The following is a 7,963-nucleotide window of genomic DNA, read 5'->3' as shown; positions in this document are numbered from 1 at the left end:
ATCCAATGTATCCATGCAAAGTTTGGTGAAGATCTGAGTATGTCGTTTTGGACCTTATCTGGAACCTCCCATCTGAAAATTTGAAAATTCTTAAAAAATTCGTCGAAAATCTTGATGTCTCCAATCTTTTGTTTTGTACGTTTTTTCCACGTGTCTTGACATGCAAAGTATCCCTGCAACGTTTGGTGAAGATCTGAGTATGTAGTTTTTGACCTTATCTGGAACCTCCTATCTGAAAATTTGAAAATTCTTCAAAAATTCGTCGAAAATCTTGATGTCTCCAATCTCTTGTTTTGTACGTTTTTTCCACGTGTCTTGACATCCAATGTATTCCTGCAATGTTTGGTGGAGATCTGAGTATGTAGTTTTAGACCTTATCTGGAACCTCCTATCTGAAAATTTGAAAATTCTTCAAAAAATCGTCCAAGATCTTGATGTCTCCAATCTCTTGTTTTGTACGTTTTTTCCACGTGTCTCGACCTCCAATGGATCCCTGCAAAGTTTGGTGAAGATCTGAGTATGTCGTTTTTGACCTTATCTGGAACATCCTTTCTGAAAATTTGAAAATTCTTAAAAAATTCGTCGAAAATCTTGATGTCTCCAATCTCTTGTTTTGTACGTTTTTTCCACGTGTCTTGACATCCAATGTATCCCTGCAAAGTTTGGTGAAGATCTGAGTATGTAGTTTTTGACCTTATATGGAACCTCCTATCTGAAAATTTGAAAATTCTTAAAAAATTCGTCCAAAATCTTGATGTCTCCAATCTCTTGTTTTGTACGTTTTTTCCACGTGTCTCGACCTCCAATGGATCCCTGCAAAGTTTGGTGAAGATCTGAGTATGTCGTTTTTGACCTTATCTGGAACCTCCAATCTGAAAATTTGAAAATTCTTAAAAAATTCGTCGAAAATCTTGATGTCTCCGATCTCTTGTTTTGTACGTTTTTTCCACGTGTCTTGACATGCAAAGTATTCCTGCAAAGTTTGGTGAAGATCTGAGTATGTAGTTTTTGACCTCATCTGGAACCTCCTATCTGAAAATTTGAAAATTCTTAAAAAATTCGTCCAAAATCTTGATGTCTCCAATCTCTTGTTTTGTACGTTTTTTCCACGTGTCTTGACATCCAATGTATCCCTGCAATGTTTGGTGAAGATCTGAGTATGTAGTTTTTGACCTTATCTGGAACCTCCCATCTGAAAATTTGAAAATTCCTAAAAAATCCGTCCAAAATCTTGATGACCCCAATCTCTTGTTTTGTACTTTTTTTCCACGTGTCTTGACATCCAATGTATCCCTGCAAAGTTTGGTGAAGATCTGAGTATGTAGTTTTTGATCTTATCTGGAACCTCCTATCTGAAAATTTGAAAATTCTTAAAAAATTCGTCCACAATCTTGATGTCTCCAATCTCTTGTTTTGTACGTTTTTTCCACGTGTCTTGATATCCAATGTATCCCTGCAAAGTTTGGTGAAGATCTGAGTATGTTGTTTTTGACCTTATCTGGAACATCCTTTCTGAAAATTTGAAAATTGTTAAAAAATTCGTCCAAAATCTTGATGTCTCCTATCTCTTGTTTTGTACGTTTTTTCCACGTGTCTTGACATCCAATGTATCCCTGCAAAGTTTGGTGAAGATCTGAGTATGTAGTTTTTGACCTTATCTGGAACCTCCCATCTGAAAATTTGAAAATTCTTAAAAAATTCGACCAATATCTTGAAGTCTCCAATCTTTTGTTTTGTACGTTTTTTCCACGTGTCTTGACACATAATGTATCCATGCAAAGTTTGGTGAAGATCTGAGTATGTAGTTTTTGACCTTATATGGAACCTCCTATCTGAAAATTTGAAAATTCTTAAAAAATTCGTCCAAAATCTTGATGTCTCCAATCTCTTGTTTTGTACGTTTTTTCCACGTGTCTTGACATCCAATGTATCCCTGCAAAGTTTGGTGAAGATCTGAGTATGTAGTTTTTGACCTTATCTGGAACCTCCCATCTGAAAATTTGAAAATTCCTAAAAAATCCGTGCAAAATCTTGATGACCCCAATCTCTTGTTTTGTACGTTTTTTCCACGTGTCTTGACATCCAATGTATTCCTGCAATGTTTGGTGAAGATCTGAGTATGTAGTTTTTGACCTTATATGGAACCTCCTATCTGAAAATTTGAAAATTCTTAAAAAATTCGACCAAAATCTTGATGTTCCGAATCCTATGTTTTGTATGTTTTTTCCACGTGTCTTGACATCCAATGTATCCATGCAAAGTTTGGTGAAGATCTGAGTATGTAGTTTTTGACCTTATATTGAACCTCCCATTTGAAAATTTGAAAATTCTTAAAAAATTCGTCCAAAATCTTGATGACCCCAATCTCTTGTTTTGTACGTTTTTTCCACGTGTCTTGACATCCAAAGTATCCCTGCAAAGTTTGGTGAAGATCTGAGTATGTAGTTTTTGACCTTATATGGAACCTCCTTTCTGAAAATTTGAGAATTCTTAAAAAATTCGTCCAAAATCTTGATGTCTCCAATCTCTTGTTTTGTACGTTTTTTCCACGTGTCTTGACATCCAATGTATCCATGCAAAGTTTGGTGAAGATCTGAGTATGTCGTTTTTGACCTTATCTGGAACCTCCCATCTGAAAATTTGAAAATTCTTAAAAAATTCGTCGAAAATCTTGATGTCTCCAATCTTTTGTTTTGTACGTTTTTTCCACGTGTCTTGACATGCAAAGTATCCCTGCAACGTTTGGTGAAGATCTGAGTATGTAGTTTTTGACCTTATCTGGAACCTCCTATCTGAAAATTTGAAAATTCTTCAAAAATTCGTCGAAAATCTTGATGTCTCCAATCTCTTGTTTTGTACGTTTTTTCCACGTGTCTTGACATCCAATGTATTCCTGCAATGTTTGGTGGAGATCTGAGTATGTAGTTTTAGACCTTATCTGGAACCTCCTATCTGAAAATTTGAAAATTCTTCAAAAATTCGTCCAAAATCTTGATGTCTCCAATCTCTTGTTTTGTACGTTTTTTCCACGTGTCTCGACCTCCAATGGATCCCTGCAAAGTTTGGTGAAGATCTGAGTATGTCGTTTTTGACCTTATCTGGAACATCCTTTCTGAAAATTTGAAAATTCTTAAAAAATTCGTCGAAAATCTTGATGTCTCCAATCTCTTGTTTTGTACGTTTTTTCCACGTGTCTTGACATCCAATGTATCCCTGCAAAGTTTGGTGAAGATCTGAGTATGTAGTTTTTGACCTTATCTGGAACCTCCTATCTGAAAATTTGAAAATTCTTAAAAAATTCGTCCAAAATCTTGATGTCTCCAATCTCTTGTTTTGTACGTTTTTTCCACGTGTCTTGATATCCAATGTATCCCTGCAAAGTTTGGTGAAGATCTGAGTATGTCGTTTTTGACCTTATCTGGAACATCCTTTCTGAAAATTTGAAAATTCTTAAAAAATTCGTCGAAAATCTTGATGTCTCCAATCTTTTGTTTTGTACGTTTTTTCCACGTGTCTTGACATGCAAAGTATCCCTGCAACGTTTGGTGAAGATCTGAGTATGTAGTTTTTGACCTTATCTGGAACCTCCTATCTGAAAATTTGAAAATTCTTCAAAAATTCGTCGAAAATCTTGATGTCTCCAATCTCTTGTTTTGTACGTTTTTTCCACGTGTCTTGACATCCAATGTATTCCTGCAATGTTTGGTGGAGATCTGAGTATGTAGTTTTAGACCTTATCTGGAACCTCCTATCTGAAAATTTGAAAATTCTTCAAAAATTCGTCCAAAATCTTGATGTCTCCAATCTCTTGTTTTGTACGTTTTTTCCACGTGTCTCGACCTCCAATGGATCCCTGCAAAGTTTGGTGAAGATCTGAGTATGTCGTTTTTGACCTTATCTGGAACATCCTTTCTGAAAATTTGAAAATTCTTAAAAAATTCGTCGAAAATCTTGATGTCTCCAATCTCTTGTTTTGTACGTTTTTTCCACGTGTCTTGACATCCAATGTATCCCTGCAAAGTTTGGTGAAGATCTGAGTATGTAGTTTTTGACCTTATCTGGAACCTCCTATCTGAAAATTTGAAAATTCTTAAAAAATTCGTCCAAAATCTTGATGTCTCCAATCTCTTGTTTTGTACGTTTTTTCCACGTGTCTTGATATCCGATGTATCCCTGCAAAGTTTGGTGAAGATCTGAGTATGTCGTTTTTGACCTTATCTGGAACATCCTTTCTGAAAATTTGAAAATTCTTAAAAAATTCGTCGAAAATCTTGATGTCTCCAATCTTTTGTTTTGTACGTTTTTTCCACGTGTCTTGACATGCAAAGTATCCCTGCAACGTTTGGTGAAGATCTGAGTATGTAGTTTTTGACCTTATCTGGAACCTCCTATCTGAAAATTTGAAAATTCTTCAAAAATTCGTCGAAAATCTTGATGTCTCCAATCTCTTGTTTTGTACGTTTTTTCCACGTGTCTTGACATCCAATGTATTCCTGCAATGTTTGGTGGAGATCTGAGTATGTAGTTTTAGACCTTATCTGGAACCTCCTATCTGAAAATTTGAAAATTCTTCAAAAATTCGTCCAAAATCTTGATGTCTCCAATCTCTTGTTTTGTACGTTTTTTCCACGTGTCTCGACCTCCAATGGATCCCTGCAAAGTTTGGTGAAGATCTGAGTATGTCGTTTTTGACCTTATCTGGAACATCCTTTCTGAAAATTTGAAAATTCTTAAAAAATTCGTCGAAAATCTTGATGTCTCCAATCTCTTGTTTTGTACGTTTTTTCCACGTGTCTTGACATCCAATGTATCCCTGCAAAGTTTGGTGAAGATCTGAGTATGTAGTTTTTGACCTTATCTGGAACCTCCTATCTGAAAATTTGAAAATTCTTAAAAAATTCGTCCAAAATCTTGATGTCTCCAATCTCTTGTTTTGTACGTTTTTTCCACGTGTCTTGATATCCAATGTATCCCTGCAAAGTTTGGTGAAGATCTGAGTATGTCGTTTTTGACCTTATCTGGAACATCCTTTCTGAAAATTTGAAAATTCTTAAAAAATTCGTCGAAAATCTTGATGTCTCCAATCTTTTGTTTTGTACGTTTTTTCCACGTGTCTTGACATGCAAAGTATCCCTGCAACGTTTGGTGAAGATCTGAGTATGTAGTTTTTGACCTTATCTGGAACCTCCTATCTGAAAATTTGAAAATTCTTCAAAAATTCGTCGAAAATCTTGATGTCTCCAATCTCTTGTTTTGTACGTTTTTTCCACGTGTCTTGACATCCAATGTATTCCTGCAATGTTTGGTGGAGATCTGAGTATGTAGTTTTAGACCTTATCTGGAACCTCCTATCTGAAAATTTGAAAATTCTTCAAAAATTCGTCCAAAATCTTGATGTCTCCAATCTCTTGTTTTGTACGTTTTTTCCACGTGTCTCGACCTCCAATGGATCCCTGCAAAGTTTGGTGAAGATCTGAGTATGTCGTTTTTGACCTTATCTGGAACATCCTTTCTGAAAATTTGAAAATTCTTAAAAAATTCGTCGAAAATCTTGATGTCTCCAATCTCTTGTTTTGTACGTTTTTTCCACGTGTCTTGACATCCAATGTATCCCTGCAAAGTTTGGTGAAGATCTGAGTATGTAGTTTTTGACCTTATCTGGAACCTCCTATCTGAAAATTTGAAAATTCTTAAAAAATTCGTCCAAAATCTTGATGTCTCCAATCTCTTGTTTTGTACGTTTTTTCCACGTGTCTTGATATCCAATGTATCCCTGCAAAGTTTGGTGAAGATCTGAGTATGTAGTTTTTGACCTTATCTGGAACCTCCCATCTGAAAATTTGAAAATTCTTAAAAAATTCGACCAATATCTTGAAGTCTCCAATCTTTTGTTTTGTACGTTTTTTCCACGTGTCTTGACACATAATGTATCCATGCAAAGTTTGGTGAAGATCTGAGTATGTAGTTTTTGACCTTATATGGAACCTCCTATCTGAAAATTTGAAAATTCTTAAAAAATTCGTCCAAAATCTTGATGTCTCCAATCTCTTGTTTTGTACGTTTTTTCCACGTGTCTTGACATCCAATGTATCCCTGCAAAGTTTGGTGAAGATCTGAGTATGTAGTTTTTGACCTTATCTGGAACCTCCCATCTGAAAATTTGAAAATTCCTAAAAAATCCGTGCAAAATCTTGATGACCCCAATCTCTTGTTTTGTACGTTTTTTCCACGTGTCTTGACATCCAATGTATTCCTGCAATGTTTGGTGAAGATCTGAGTATGTAGTTTTTGACCTTATATGGAACCTCCTATCTGAAAATTTAAAAATTCTTAAAAAATTCGACCAAAATCTTGATGTTCCGAATCCTATGTTTTGTATGTTTTTTCCACGTGTCTTGACATCCAATGTATCCATGCAAAGTTTGGTGAAGATCTGAGTATGTAGTTTTTGACCTTATATTGAACCTCCCATTTGAAAATTTGAAAATTTTTAAAAAAATCGTCCAAAATCTTGATGTCTCCAATCTCTTGTTTTGTACGTTTTTTCCACGTGTCTTGACATCCAATGTATCCCTGCAAAGTTTGGTGAAGATCTGAGTATGTAGTTTTTGACCTTATATGGAACCTCCTATCTGAAAATTTGAAAATTCTTAAAAAATTCGTCCAAAATCTTGATGTCTCCAATCTCTTGTTTTGTACGTTTTTTCCACGTGTCTTGACATCCAATGTATCCCTGCAAAGTTTGGTGAAGATCTGAGTATGTAGTTTTTGACCTTATCTGGAACCTCCTATCTGAAAATTTGAAAATTCTTAAAAAATTCGTCCAAAATCTTGATGTCTCCAATCTCTTGTTTTGTACGTTTTTTCCACGTGTCTTGATATCCAATGTATCCCTGCAAAGTTTGGTGAAGATCTGAGTATGTCGTTTTTGACCTTATCTGGAACATCCTTTCTGAAAATTTGAAAATTGTTAAAAAATTCGTCCAAAATCTTGATGTCTCCTATCTCTTGTTTTGTACGTTTTTTCCACGTGTCTTGACATCCAATGTATCCATGCAAAGTTTGGTGAAGATCTGAGTATGTCGTTTTTGACCTTATCTGGAACCTCCCATCTGAAAATTTGAAAATTCTTAAAAAATTCGTCGAAAATCTTGATGTCTCCGATCTCTTGTTTTGTACGTTTTTTCCACGTGTCTTGACATGCAAAGTATTCCTGCAAAGTTTGGTGAAGATCTGAGTATGTAGCTTTTGACCTCATCTGGAACCTCCTATCTGAAAATTTGAAAATTCTTAAAAAATTCGTCCAAAATCTTGATGTCTCCAATCCCTTGTTTTGTACGTTTTTTCCACGTGTCTTGACATCCAATGTATCCCTGCAATGTTTGGTGAAGATCTGAGTATGTAGTTTTTGACCTTATCTGGAACCTCCCATCTGAAAATTTGAAAATTCCTAAAAAATCCGTCCAAAATTTTGATGACCCCAATCTCTTGTTTTGTACGTTTTTTCCACGTGTCTTGACATCCAATGTATCCCTGCAAAGTTTGGTGAAGATCTGAGTATGTAGTTTTTGACCTTATCTGGAACCTCCCATCTGAAAATTTGAAAATTCCTAAAAAATCCGTGCAAAATCTTGATGACCCCAATCTCTTGTTTTGTACGTTTTTTCCACGTGTCTTGACATCCAATGTATTCCTGCAATGTTTGGTGAAGATCTGAGTATGTAGTTTTTGACCTTATATGGAACCTCCTATCTGAAAATTTGAAAATTCTTAAAAAATTCGACCAAAATCTTGATGTTCCGAATCCTATGTTTTGTATGTTTTTTCCACGTGTCTTGACATCCAATGTATCCATGCAAAGTTTGGTGAAGATCTGAGTATGTAGTTTTTGACCTTATATTGAACCTCCCATCTGAAAATTTGAAAATTCTTAAAAAATTCGTCCAAAATCTTGATGACCCCA

This window comes from Lepisma saccharinum, unplaced genomic scaffold (genome assembly GCF_977018435.1).
Source record: "Lepisma saccharinum unplaced genomic scaffold, izLepSacc3.1 HAP1_SCAFFOLD_43, whole genome shotgun sequence".
In the NCBI taxonomy this organism is placed as follows: domain Eukaryota; kingdom Metazoa; phylum Arthropoda; class Insecta; order Zygentoma; family Lepismatidae; genus Lepisma; species Lepisma saccharinum.
Note: the sequence above shows the minus strand (reverse complement) of the source record.